The 15,332-nt window shown below is 39.3% G+C and overlaps 1 protein-coding gene across 1 annotated transcript in view; it reads left to right on the top strand.

Annotated features, from left to right (window-relative positions):
- Nucleotides 1-15,332, top strand: part of FGD6 (FYVE, RhoGEF and PH domain containing 6) — a 173,609-nt gene that overhangs the window by 133,351 nt on the left and 24,926 nt on the right. The window lies entirely within an intron of this gene.

The raw sequence follows: 15,332 nt of genomic DNA, 5'->3' as shown, positions 1-15,332 counted from the left end.
GAGTTATTGGCAAAGCATCAAAAGTGGATGTTTGGCTGGTTTGACTGGTGATAGAGAGGGAGCAACAGCCATAGCTTGCTCTGCTGAAGGGTCTGGATAAAGAATCCATGTGGCATTCTTCTCAGACCTGGCCTTTGATGTAATAAAATAATAGCAGGCACTGATGTGCAGCCTACTTTGTACCAGAAAGTATTCTAAGCACTTATGTATATTACTTCATTGAATCTTCACAACCACCCTTTGAGGTAAGTTACTACCATTATACCCATTTTATGGTGACGAACTGGACAACATTTTTTTCTGTTGTACACGGGGTTGCCATGAGTTGGAGCTGAATCAGTGGCAACTACTGCACCACCAATGGTGAGAAAAGCTGCCCATCTAGTAATTAGCAGAGCCAGTGTTTGAATCCAGTCTGCCTGCCTCGATGTCTGTCTATACCACTGAAAATCAACTAGGATCTTAGTAGCAGCTAGAGTAGTACTTGGAACCATTTATGATTCAGTATCAGTCACAGGGCTAAATATTTTATACTTATTTTCTCTTTTAACTTCCATGATAACTTCTGGTATAGGTATTATCTTGACTTTCTAGATGAGAAAAATGGAGACTTAGCAACAGTAAATAAAATGTCCAAGATTACACAACTAGTAAGTAGTGGAGCTATATTTTGAACCTAGATGGGTGTATCTGACACTGAAATCCATGCTTTAATAATTACAGTATTGCCTATGTCTATGTCAAGGACTCAGACCACATGTCTGACTTCCCCCAGTCAGAGGACTGCCAAAGCAGCTCCTAGATCCTGTCACTCATCTGAAACAAAATGGCCACTGCTGCCTGATTGCAGATTACAAGAAGACAAATACCTGTGTTCAGTGTTTGACAAATGCTTCCCAGCCACCTTACAGAGAAAGCAAAATTCTTAGGGGTACCTGAAGCATTCCCCCAGATCAATATTTAGAGAGTGAAAGTAACTTGATCACCTGAGACTGCAGTCCGCCTCCTGCTCCCCAGGGGTGGCAATTTGACTAAAAGTGCCAAGTCACTGTGTAAAAGGACTCTGGCAGTACTTGCACTTGTACTTAAAAGTATCTTTCACTGTGGAAATCCTTGCCAGAGCAATAAGGTAAGAAACGGAAATAAAAGGCATCTGAATTGGCAAAGAAGTAAAACTATCTCTATTTGCAGATGATATGATCTTACACATACAAAATCCCAAAGATGTGGTAAAAAAAAAGTTACTGGAGCTAATCAATAGTTTCAACAAAGATCAACATACAAAAATCAGTTGACTCCTTTGTACTAATGAAGAGAACTCTGAAAAGGAAATCAGGAAAGAATACCATTTACAATAACCACCCAAAAGATGAAGTACTTGGGAATAAATGTAACCTGAGACACAGAAGACCTATACATCGAAACTATTATAAGATATCAAAAGAAACCTACATAAATGGAAAACTATACCATGCTCATAGATAGGAATACTTAACAATGTGAAAGTGTCAATACTATCCAAAGTGATCTATAGATATAATACAATCCTGATACAGATTCTATCATCTTTCTTTAATGAGACAGATAAACTAATCACAACCTTTATATGGAAAGGAAAGAGACTCTGATGAGTAAAGCACTACTAAAGAAGAAGAGGGAGCTCTGGTAGCGTAGCGCCCAAGGCACTTGACTGGTAACCAGAAGGCTGGTGGTTCAAACCCACCAGCCACTCCTTGGAAGGAAGATGGGGCAATCTACTTCCATAGTGATAGTGCCTTGGAAACCCAAGGAGGGGTTGCTGTGAGTCAGGTCCAACTTGACGGCACATAACAACAACAACAAAAGAAGAACAACAAAGTAGGAGGCCTCATAATCCCCAATCTCAAAACCTACTCTACAGCCATGGTAATTCAAACAGCCTGGTACTAATACAATGACAGACACATAGACCAATGGAACAGAATTGAGAACCCAAAAGTATATCCTCCTATAAACAACTGATCTTTGATAAAGGGCCAAATTCATTAAATGGGGAAGAGGTAGTCTTTTTAGTGAATGGTGCTGGCAAAACTGGGTATCTATTTGCAGAAAAATGAAACCAGACTCATATCTCACACCATTTACCAAAATGAACTGAAGTCGGATCAAAGACCTGAATGTAGAACCTGAAACCATAAAGACCATCAAATAAAATATGAGGACAAACTTAGGGGCCCTAATTCAGGGTATAAATGCTGTCGGATAAACTAAAAACGCACAAACAGCAGAAGACAAAATAAATGACTGGGACTTCGTAAAAATTAGACACTTGTATTCATGAAAGGATTTCACCAAACGAGTAAAAAGAGAACCTATACAGTGGTAAAAAAATTTTGACAAGCACCTATCAGATAAGGAACTGATCTCTAAAACATTTAAAAAATTTCAATAACTTAACAACTAAATGGCAAATAATCCAATTAAAACATTGGCTCTGGACTTGAACAGACACTGCACCAAAAAGACATCCAGGCAGCTAACAAACACATGAAGAAATGCTTGTGATCATTAGCCATTAGAGAGATGCAAATCAAAACAACAATGAGATACCATCTTGCCCCAGAACTAGTAGCAAAGTTCAACAAGACAGAAAATAATAAATGTTGGCGAGGATGTGGAGAGACTGGAACCATCATACAGTGCTGGAGGGACTGTAAAATGGTACAACCACTGTGGAAAACAGCATGCCACCTCCTTAAAAAGCTGGAAATATTAATAGCACATGATGCATCAGTCCAACTACTAGGTATATATTGTTGTTGTTGTTGTTGTTATGTGCCATCGAGTCGGACCTGACTCATAGCGACCCCTCCTTGGGTTTCCGAGGCAGTATCACTACGGAAGTAGATTGCCCCATCTTCCTTCCGAGGAGTGGCTGGTGGTGGGTTTGAACCGCCAGCCTTCTGGTTAGCAGTCAAGTGCCTTAGCCACTGTGCTACCAGAGCTCCCACTAGGTATATACTACTAGGTATATATCCTAGCGAAATAAGAGCCATGACACAAACAGATATATGCATGTTCATTACAGCACTATTCACAATAGCAGAAAGATGGAAACAACCTAAATGCCCATTGACAGGAATGGATCAACAAACTATGATACCTACACACAGTGGAATACTACACAGTGTTAAAAGAACACTGATTAATCCCATTAATGCGAAACATCTCATAACGTGGATGAACTTAAAGCCCATTATGTTGAGTGAAGTTAGTCACAGAAGACAAATATTGTATGAGACTACTTTTGTAAAAAGTCAAAAAAAGAGTTTCATGTAGTCAAAACAGCCTGATGTTGGTACAATGACAGACACATAGACCAGTGGAACAGAATTAAGAACCCAGAAATAGATCCATCCACTTATGGTCAGCTGATCTTTGATTAAGGACTGAAGTCTATTAAATGGGGAAGAGATAGTCTTTTTAACAAATGGTGCTGGCAAAACTGGATATGTGTTTGCAGAAAAAATGAAACAAAATTCATACCTCACACCATACACAAAAACTAACTCCAAATGGATCAAAGACTTAAATGTAAAACCTGAAACTGTAAAAGGAGTTCTGGTGGCCCAGTGCCTAAGGCATTTGACTGCTAACCAGTAGGATGGCAGTTCAAACCCATCAGCTGCTCTGCACAAGTAAGATGAAGCAATCTATTTCCATAAAGATTTACTGCCTTGGACACTCAATGAGGGTCATTATGAATCGGAATCATAAGAATCAACTCAATGGCAGTGGAAAACTATAATGTTCATCAAAGGAAAAATAGGGGCAAACTTACAGACCCTGATACATGGTATTAATAGAATACCAAACACAAGTGAAAATGGACAAACTGCACAAGATAACCTAGATGACTGGGACCTTCTAAAAATTAAAATGTTTATATATATCAAAAGACTTCTCCAAAAGAGTAAAAAGGGAACCTAAATATTGGGGAAAATATTCAGCAATGACATATCTGACAAGGGACTTATCTGTAAAATGTTTAGAAAACTCCAACACCTCACCATCAAAAAGACAAACAATACAATTAAAAAATGGACAGAAGACATGAACAGACACTTCACCAAAGAAGATATTTAGGCAGGCAACAAACACATGAAGAAATATTCACAATTATTAGCCATTAGAGAGATTCAAATCAAAACAGTGAGATATCATCTCATCCCAGCAATAATAGCAAAGTTCAACAAGACAAAAATAACAAATGCTGGCAAGGATGTGGAGAGATTCAGGCTCTCACATACTGCTGGTGGGACTTTAAAATTATATAACCGTTGTGGAAAACAGTACAGTGATTCCTTTAAATGTTGGAAACAGAAACACCATTTGATCCAGCAATCCCATTACTAGGTATATATCCTAAAGAAGTGAGAGCCAGGACATAAATAGATACATGCACACCCATGTTCATCGCAGCACTATTCACAACAGCAAAGAGATGGAAACAACCTATGTGCCCATAAATGGAGGAACAAATAACCAAACTGTGTACATACACAGAATGGAATACTATGCAACAAAAGAATAATGTAGAATCTGTGAATCACCTCATAATGTGGATGAACTTGGAGGAAATTATGCTGAGTGAAATAAGTCAATCACAGAAGGACAAATACTGTATTAGACCACTGTTGTAAAATGTCAAAGAAAGGTTTATATATGGAAGGAAACTTACTTTCTTGGTTACTAGGGATAGAAGGAGAAAGGAGGGAAATTGCTAGATAGGTAAGAGACAAGTATTGAATGAAGGGAAAAGCAATATTCTTAAAGCGAGTGATGCACACAGTAACACCAAGGAAAAGGAAGATACAGAGAGGTGCAGGCAACAAAGAAACACTTTTACATACACAGTACTGCATTATGTAATAACAAACATTAATCTATGGGTAGATACATAAGTAGACAGGCTAAATGATTAGGTATGTCTAGGCAAAAGGGAATATACCCATGATCATATATAAGGTTGGCAGATGATATTTACGTACGTATTTGTACGTGCTGTAAGAATGTCCATATATATAATAGAGCTAATGGGGCAAAATTATGGTCACTTCTTAGCCACATCCAAACACCCTGAGAGAATGAGTCACCAGGTTGACAGAGTTGGAACTATGGTCATTGGAGACATCAAGCTCAATTGGCATAACATACTGCACAAAAACATTATTCTGCATCCTACTTTGGTGAGTAGCAACTGGGGTCTTAAAGCTTGCAGGCAGCCATCTAAGATGCAACAATTGGTCTTTCCTCGTCAGAGTAAAGAAAACCAAAGACACATGGAAACATGTGAACCTCAGCCTACATGACCCTGAGACCAGAAGAACTAGATGGTGCATGGCTACTGCTGTCAGCCATTCAGAACGGGATCAAAATAGGAGATCCTGGATAGAATGGGGAAAAAAATGTGGAACAAAGTTCAAAAATCTTAAAAAGACCAGGCTTATTGGTCTGATGGAGACTGGTGAAACCCCCAAGACTGTGACCCCGTAGTCACCCTTTAGGCCTGGAATTGAACTCACTCTCATGGCTTTTGGCCGAACAATAGACATGCATATAAGGTGAACATTTACATCAGGTAGGTATACTCCTTAGAAAATCAATCATGAGAGATAAGAAAGGCTGTATTTCCACAAGGAGATAATTCAGAGGGCAGGAAAGAAGGACATAGGGAAAAGGTAACCACAGGGAGGAAGTAGGAAGAAAGCTGTTAAATTGTGGAGATTGCAATAAATATCATGAAAGAAAATGTGTATGATCTGTTGTATAGAAAATGAATTTGCCCCATATACTATCACCCAATCACAATTAAAAAAAAAAAAAAAGTAAAAGGTTTCACAAAAAAAGAACTACTTTTTGATGGTTCCCAGGGATGGGTGGAGAAGGAAAGATAAACCACTAACTAGAGAGTAGACACATATTAACTTGAGTGAAGGGGGAAAAAATAAATAAATAAACACTGGAGGGGAAAAAAAATTTCTTCCACTGTGGGAAACAGTTTCGTGGTTCCTCAGAAAGTTAAATATAGAATTACTGTATGACCCAGCAGTTCCACTCCTAGCTGTAGCCAAAAGAATTGAAAGCAGGAATGGAAACAGACACTCGTACACCAGTGCTCATTGCAGTGTTGTTCACAATAGCCATAAAGTAGAAACAACTGTTCATCAACAGATGAATAGATAAACAAAATGTGATATAACCGCAGGAGGAATATTACTCAGGTGTAAAGAGATATGAAATCATGTTACCTGCTGCAACATGGACAAAACTTGAAAACATTATGCTGAAAAAAAGTCAGTCACGAAAGGACAAATACTGTATGATCACACTAATATGAATTATCTAGAATAGGTGGAGACATATAGACCAGAGTTTATTAGTGCTTACCAGAGGCAAGAGGGAGGTGGAAAATAGGAGTCCCGGCTTCCGGGACACTGAGTTTCTGTTAAGGGTGATAGAAAAAAAATGGAAATGGATATGATTGTATAGATGAATGTAATTGGTGTCACTGAATCATATATTCACAAAATGTTGAAATGCCAACTGTTTTTTTACATATATTTTTATCACCAAAAAATGTTATTTGCAGAGACCCAAGAGGTAATGTTTCTAAAAAAGTCAAGTTTTCAATGGGAGTTAAGTTTATTAACTAAAATGGGTTATAGTAAAAACAAAATTCTATTTTAATAAAATGAAGTAACTCAGAAATTTACAGTAAATCTTTTTCTTTGGTTGCCTATAAGGTAGATACTAAGATCTCTGTGTTTTTCCAGATTAATACTAAAGAATTTTAATGAACAATTTTGATACATGTTTGTATTATATTTGTATAGCTTTAAAAGATAAATCTTAATTAATTATGATCTGATACATACTTACATTTGTGTAACTTTAAAAAAGAAGGACTTCCGATAAGATGGAGGAATAGGCAGACAAGCTACACAGACCCTCTTCAACAAAGAAAAGAGAAACTGATTGACAGAGATACAGAAAATAATCCTGGAGCCCTGAGCTTTGAAAAGAAGTATACAGAAGTGGATTAGGCACCAACTAGTGAAAAAACCTGAATGAAAACAGTGAGTATGGAGATGGTTGGAGCAGTGGACTATCAGCTACTCTGACAGGACTGACAGCCTGAATATTTCCAAGTGGTGCTGGGACCTGATTGCCAAGGACTGCAGGGACAACTGTGCTGGTGGCCGATGATTAGGAAGGGAAACACCAAGGAGGGAGACAACCTGAGCTGTGGACTTTCCACTGTCCGGAGGGTGCAGCCATTTTGATTGTTTACAAGGGTACAGCCATTTTGAATGTTTACAAGTGGTGGCCATTTTGGATTTTAAAGTGACAATATTCTCATTCAGATTCCAGGGACCTAAGAATAGGCTCTGAGGCTGACAATGGGAAAGGAGACAGGTGGTGAGTGTATAAATGCTGCCAACTAGCGAATAGAGGAGCACAGCACAGGACCCTGCTTACGTAGATAACATACAAAGAAAACGAAAGTCATGGGCAAGTTACCAATAAATAATAAATAAATACAATCACCAATTAAATATAAACACAAAAACGTCACAATGCCTCAGAGACAACAGTGCATCATAGTGAACACAAAGAAGCAAGATAAAGCAGGAGAACCAAGGGACCAGGATGCAGATCCAAAACACATCACTGAGCAAGACGCAGCATTAGAATTCCCTGATAAGGAATTCAGAAGAATTATATTTAGGTACTTTCAACGAATTGAGAGGTAGATCAAGGAAAACACTGACAAAATTGAGGAAAACACAGAGAAAACCTGGAACAATTTCGAAAGACAATACAAGTACAAAATGACAAAATAAATGAAAAATTAGAAATGATACAAAATCTACACATAGATACCCAGAAGATTAATACTAAATTTTCAGAAATAGATAACACATTGAACAGGCAAAGGAGTAGAATTGAATCAATGGAAGACAGAATTAGTGAGATTGAAGGCAAATATCTCAATACTTCTTTGGAAAGGGATCAATCAGAAAAAAGATCAAAACAAATGAAGAAAGCCTAAGGTTGATGTGGAATACCATCAAAAGGAATAACCTATGTGTAATTGAAATTCCAGAACAGGAAGAGACAAATAAAACCACAGAAAAAATTATCAAAGATTTGTTGGAAGAGAATTTTTCTGGTATGATGAAAGATGTGAATATATCCATGCAAGAAGTCCAGCAAACCCCAAACAGGATAGACCTCAAAAGAAAATCACTCAGACATATCATCATCAAACTCACCAAAACCAAAGACAAAGAAAGAATCATGAGAGCAGCATGGGAAAAATGAAAAGTTACCTACAAGGGACAACCAATTAGACTAAACTCGGATTTCTTGGCAGAAACCATGCAGGTCAGAAGACAACAGGATGGTATATATAAAACCCTGAAAGAGAAAAATTTCCAACCAAGAATTACTTACCCAGCAAAATTGTCCCTCAAATATGATTGTGAAATTAGGACATTTCCAGATAAACAGAAATTAAGAATTTGTTAAAACCATACCAGACTTACAAAGGATGCTAAAGGGAGTCCTTGGGACAGAGAAGTATCAACAGCAAAGAACAACTGACCATTAACACACATGGTAGTATAACCCAGAAACCAACCCAGCTATGTTGTTGTTGAGTCAAGTCAGACCCAACTCATAGCAACCCCTCCTTGGGTTTCCGAGGCTGTATCACTATGGAAGTAGATTGCCCAGCCTTTCGTCCAAGGAGTGGCTTGGGTTTGAACCTCCAGCCTTCTGGTCAGCAGTCAAATGCCTTAGGCACTACACTACCAGAGCTCCTAACCCAGCTAAAGCAGTATCTAAAGTAAATAAGCCCACAAGATTGTAAACAGAGAACCAGAGACACCAATTGACAAATGAGGATAACTACAAACCAAAAAGAGGGAAAAAATTGTGTAGTTATGGAACTTCTAAATTGTAGGGAAATCAAGACAACTGTAAGATAGAATGGACTGTTCTAAACTTGGGAAGAAAACTATAAATCACAGGGTAACCACAAAGAAAAAATATAAATCTTCACATCAAAATAAAACACACAGATATTTAGCAAATACTAAAACAGTAACCATGAAGGAAGTGATAATATGATTCATAAACAAAATGAGCTCAGCACAGAAAATTATTTGGAACAAAGATATCAGCAACATGACAAAAAAACACATAACAAAAATGGCAGCAACAAATTCATACTTGTCAATAATTACATATCTGGCAAGGGACTTATTATCTCTAAGGTTTATAGAAAACTCCAACACCTCAACAGCAGAGGAATTAATAATCCAATTGAAAAATGGGCAGAAGATATGAATAGACACTTCACCACAGTGGGTATTTAGGTGGTCAGCAAATACATGAAGAGATGCTCATGATCATTGGCCATCAGAGAGATGCAGATCAAAACAATGATATACCATCTCACCCCAGCACTGATGGGAAGGTTCAACGGGACAGAAAATGACAAATGCTGCTGGGGATGTGGAGAGATTGGGACTCATACACTGCTGGTGGGACTGTGAAGTGACACAATCACTGTGGAAAGCAGGATGGCGATTCCTTAGAAAGCTGGAATTGGAGATACCATTTGACCCAGCAATCCCATTACTAGGTATATATCCTAGAGAGGTGAGAGCCAGGACAGGAACAGATACATGCACACCCATGTTCATCGCAGCACTATTTACAATAGCAAAAAGATGGAAAGAACCTATGTGCCCATCAGTGGAAGAGTGGATGGGCAAACTGTAGTACATACACACAATGGAATGCAATGCAGCACTAAAAAATAATGCAGAGTCTGCAAAATACTGCATAATATGGATGAACTTGGAGGATATTCCAAAAGACAAATATAGTATTAATTCATTGTTGTGGAGGGTCAAGGAAAGGTTTATATATGGAGGCAAGCTTTCTTTGTTCGTTGCCAGGGGTGGAAGGGGAGGGGATAGGAGGAAACACTTCCAAAAAAAAAAAAATGCATTGACCCATGTCACTTTAGTTTTGTGTATTTCACTGTACATAAGTTGTATTTCAATAAAGTGCTTTTTTTTTTTTTAAAGAGAAGTCTTAACTGATAATGACTTGGTTTTATGATTATTCTCATTCATATACTCACATGCAATTTGCTATCTCTGCATTTGTTATTTGGTCAGAATCCCACACAATGTTTGTGTCAGGCATTCAGAGAGAGGAAATAGATCTTTCTGAATTTTACATTGACCCTCTATCTCTGCACCTCTACATTGAGGAAGTATTTTTTTACAAGGCTGCCAAGATACTTTGGAACAGGATGTGAACAGTCTTAACCGAGAGGGCACTAGAAGTGCAGAAAGTATAAATAAAAAGTGTAAGACTGATTTCTATAAAACACTTCACAGAGAACACCTTTTCAAAACATAGTGTACATAGCTGTTATTTTTATTTCAAGGGTAAGAAGGTCATATAAAAATATTTTTAATATTTTTTTAAATACAAAATATGGAACCCTTCTTTTGTTTGTCTTCTTGTTCGTATTGGCTTCACTGGCCCTCAGTGCTGAGCACTGCTTACCGACAGTAATCTTTGCTGAGTCAGAGTAACTTTAGAGATGGGAGAGATTTGTTGTTTGGAGACTGGCATCTGGTTGAGCTGTCAGGGAAGCAGGATGTCCAATGTCATCATCCATTCAACTATTTATTGAGCACCTACCCTGTGCCAGGCACCGTTCCATCCAGGAGCTGTTGTTGTTGTTGTTATGTGCCGTCGAGTTGGACCCGACCCATAGCGACCCCTCCTTGGGTTTCCATGGCTGTATCACTACAGAAGTAGATTGCCCAACCTTCCTTCCAAGGAGTGGCTGGTGGCTTTGGACCACCAGCCTTCTGGTTAGCAGGCAAGTGCCTTAGGCACTACGCTACCAGAGATGCAGCAAAATTCCTGCCTCTGTGGAGCTTACATTCTAAAGGGGGAGATATATAATAACCAGCTGTCATTGAATTGAGTCCGACTCATGGCAACCACATGTACGTCAAAGTAGAAGAGAGGTTTTGTTTGTTTTACTTTCATTGTGAAAACATAACACAAGACATTTGCCAACATAACAGCTTCTACATTTATAGCTCAGGAACATTGTTTACATTTTTCACGTCATGCTACCATCATTGTTACCCTTTTTAGAATGGAGGTCTTTAATGGCTGATTTTTCAGAAGTAGAGCTCCATTCCTTCCTTTTGGGAGCCCTCAGGGGGAACAGAAACTTCCAGCTTTTCAGTTAGCAGCTGAGTGCTTTAACCATTTACAGCCTCTAGGGATTCTAGGTACACAGTAATTTGGTAAGTTTATATTATTGCAGGTATTAAGTGTTATGAAGGATAATAAAGAAGATGAGTGGGTAGCTTTTGATAAAAATAAGGCTAATTTAATAGGGAGATCAGAAAAGTTCTTTCTGAAGAGAAGTATATTCTAGGCAGAGGGATCAGCAAGTAAAAAAGAAATACAAAGAGGGCAGGAAAGAGTTGACTGTGTTAAAGGAAGAACCAGAATTCCCATATAGACGAAGGCTGGTGCCTCAAGGAGTATTAAATTTGAGAAAAGGGGTTTGGGGTACGTAGAAACTGGGTCATGTGGGGCCTGGTAGACCGTAGTACAAGGATTACGGTCATTGGAGTTTTAAATGTGCCTGAAAACCATTGGAGGGTTTTAAGATGAGAAGTAATATTGTCCAATTTATGTTTCTTAAAGATCACTCTGGCAACTTTTTGAAAGATGGACCATTGAGAAACTAAAGTAGGAATCTGTAGGCTGTAGATGCCTTTGGATTAGGGTGATAAAAAGTGGTCAGAGTCAGGTAAAGCCAGTAGGATTACTGATAAATTAAATGTGAAGTATATAGGGGAAATCATAAAATCAGAAAGTTGTCTGTAAAGGAAAAGTGAATTTCCAGGGGTAGGTTTAGTTGGCACGGGGGAAAGAGACCTAACATACATTGAATGCCACCGGTGTGCTATGCTCTTCTTTCGAATGTCTCCAACCTGTATATAGGAGCTCTGGTGTCGTAGTGCCTAAGGCATTTGACTGCTAACCCAAAGGCTGGCGGTTCAAACCCACCAGCCACTCCTCGGAAGGAAGGTTGGGCAATCTACTTCCATAGAGATACTGCCTTGGAAACCCAAGGAGGGGTTGCTATGAGTCGGATCTGACTTGACAGCAGTGTGTTTGGTTTTGGTTTAGCCTGTATATAAGGAGCTCTGGTGGTATAGTGGGTAAGGCATTTGGCTGCTAGCCAGAAGGTTGGCAGTTCAAACCCACCAGCTGCTCGTTGGGGGGAGGATGAGGCAGGCAATCCACTTCCATAAAGATTACAGCCTTGGAACCCCAGTGAGGGTTGCTATGAGCCAGAATCAACTTTATGGCAGTGGGTTTGGTTTCACTTGTATATAGGTTCTGGATAACATGTAAAAAGGGGATGCAAAGGCCTCTTGTGATCCTGCCTGCCTCACCTACCTGACCTCCTTTCACTCTCCCCACCCACCCACGCACCGCATCTATCAGCACAGATCCTGCTTATGATTTTGCACACATGCAAACCTACTTCACATCCTTCCACCTTACACAGGCTGCCTCGCTGCCTGGGATTCATTTCTTCATTCAGTAAGTAACATGGTGCTTCTAGCTTGAGGTAGGCATTGTATGAGGTACTCAAATATAGTGGAGAATTAAAAGGGCCTTTTCTTCTCTGAGTTTACATTTACTTAAGGAAGACATACACTTAACAAATATCAACACAGTTAATTATCACTGTGATTAAGTTTGTGTTGTTGTTAGGTGCCACTGAGTCATTGAATCTGCTCCGACTCACAGCGACCCTGTGTACAACAAAACAAAACACTGCCCATCCCTGTGCCAGCCTCACAGTCCTTGCTATACCTGAGCCCATTGTTGCAGCCACCATGTCAGTCCATCTCGTCAAGGGTCTTCCCCTTTTTTGCTGACCCTTTACTTTATCAAGCATGATATCCTTCTCCAGGGAATGATCACTTCTGACAACATGACCAAATTAGGTGAGATGAAGTCTGGCCATTCTCACTTCCAAGGAGCATGCCAGCTGAACTTCTAGGACAGATGTGTTTTTCTGACAGTTCATGGTATTTTCAGTATTCTTCACCACCACCACAACTCGAAAGCGTGAATAATTCTTCAGTCTTCCTTATTCATTGTCCAGCTTTCACATGCATATGAGGTGATTGAAAATACCATGACTTGGTATAGGTGCACCTTAGTCTTCAAAGAGACATCTTTGCTCTTCAGCACTTTAAAGAGGTTTTTTGCAGCAGATTTGCCCAGTGCAATACGTCTGATTTCTTGACTGCTGTTTCTGTTGGTACTGATCGTGGAACCAAGTAATGTGAAATCTCTAACAACTTCAATCTTTTCTCCATTTATTGTGATACTGCTTATTGGTCCATATGTGAGGATTTTCATTTTCATTATGTTGAGGTGTAATGTATACTGCAGACTGTCGTCTTTAATCTTCATCAGTGTTTCAAGTCATCTTCAGTTTCAGCAAGCAAGGTTGTGTCATCTGCATATCTCAGGTTGTTAATGAGTCTTCTTCCAATCCTGATGCCATACTGTTCATCAAAACATCCAGCTTCTCGGATTATTTGCTCAACACACAGATTGAATAAGTATGGTGAAAGGATACAACCCTGATGCACTCAGGGTTTAAATGACCCCCTTTGAGTTTCTGAGGTGGTAAATCTTTTTGGAAGTAGACTGCCCAGTCTTCCTTGCACGGAGTGGCTGGTGGGTTTCAACCATTACCCTTCTGGTTAGCAGTCAGATGCGTTAAGCACTATGCCACCAGAGCGCCTTACAGTTGAAGTAGTACATAGGAAAAGTACTAGAAGCTTTAAGGTGGCTATAATACAAGGTACCTTGAGCAAGATTTTGGGGAAACGGATGAGTCAGGAATAGCTGACTCACTATCCTAAAGACCTACTATGCATATTGACATCTGAATGATAAGTAGAAATTGGAAAGCTAGGCAAGGAGGAAAGGAAGAGGCTCCTAGACATCAGGACAATGTGTACAAAGTCCCTCTGGTAGGAAGGGGCATGGCATATTCAAAGAACTGAAAGGCCAGTGCTGCATGAACACAGAGAACAAGAGGGAGAGGGACCTACGATAGGACTGGAGGGGAAATAAGGTAGATCATACAGAATCATCTTGTGGCTCTTGATCTTTAAACCTGAGAGCCATGGGAAGCCATCGAAAGGTTTATTCAAGGGAATGATGTGATCAGATTAGCATTTGAAAAAATTACATGGTTGCTGTGTAGAAAATGGGTTGGGAGGGAGACTAAGAGAGGTAATTAATTGGACAGGAGATGAGAAAGATTGAGTAGTTGAGTGCATCTCCAGCTTTTACAATGTGTGGGGTGCTGGTGCCATTCAGTGGGATAGAGAATAGTGGGAAAGGACAAGACTGTGAGGGAGAAATCTGGACTTTAGTTTTAGACGTGCATGTTGAATTTGAGGTGTCAATGACACATCAGAATGGAACCATCAGGGAGGGAATTTATACAAGGATTTGGATCTCAGAAGGAAGCCTGTACTAAAGGCATGTATTTGGGAGTCATCAACTTAGCGATGATAACCAAAACTAGGAGACTGAAAGGGAGTGCACAGAAAGACTGCACAGTTCCTTGTCAAACACATATAGTTCTTCAGATCCTAACTCGGTCAACACCTCTGCAGAGCCTTCCCCACTTCTCTGATCCTCATCCTTAGTAAGGTAATTTACTACTTCTGTGTTATTTATCTTCCTTACATTTATGATATTGTATGTTAATTCCTTACGTCTATATCTCACCTGATTTAGATGTGAGCATTCACAAGTAAGATTTTGTATGCTCAGTTCATGGCTTAGTTCCTGGCCTTTATTGGGCTCCCAAAAAATGTCACTGAAATGAATTGATGTTCTGTGGCCTTTGAACCTCAGTGTAACATCCCACAGTTAGCACTGTAGTGAAGTATAACACCAGAAAAACTTCACCTTGAGGTATTTCCCACTTGGAAATTCATGCCAGCCAATGGGAAAAAGGGACTCATTTGTTACAAATATGGTTTCTGGTAATGTACACATTCTACATGAGAAGAATACTTGGCTTAACTGTTTTTGATCCAAGGGAGATGCTAATTCGTCTGCCAGGACTGCAACAAAGGAGAGCTGCAGTGCCTTCATTCTGTGCTACGGACAAATGTGTG

Source organism: Orycteropus afer, unplaced genomic scaffold, assembly GCF_000298275.1.
Source record: "Orycteropus afer afer isolate SDZICR_OR568_19922 unplaced genomic scaffold, OryAfe1.0 scaffold00151, whole genome shotgun sequence".
Lineage (NCBI taxonomy): Eukaryota > Metazoa > Chordata > Mammalia > Tubulidentata > Orycteropodidae > Orycteropus > Orycteropus afer.
Note: the sequence above shows the minus strand (reverse complement) of the source record. Positions and strands in the feature narration are given on the sequence as shown.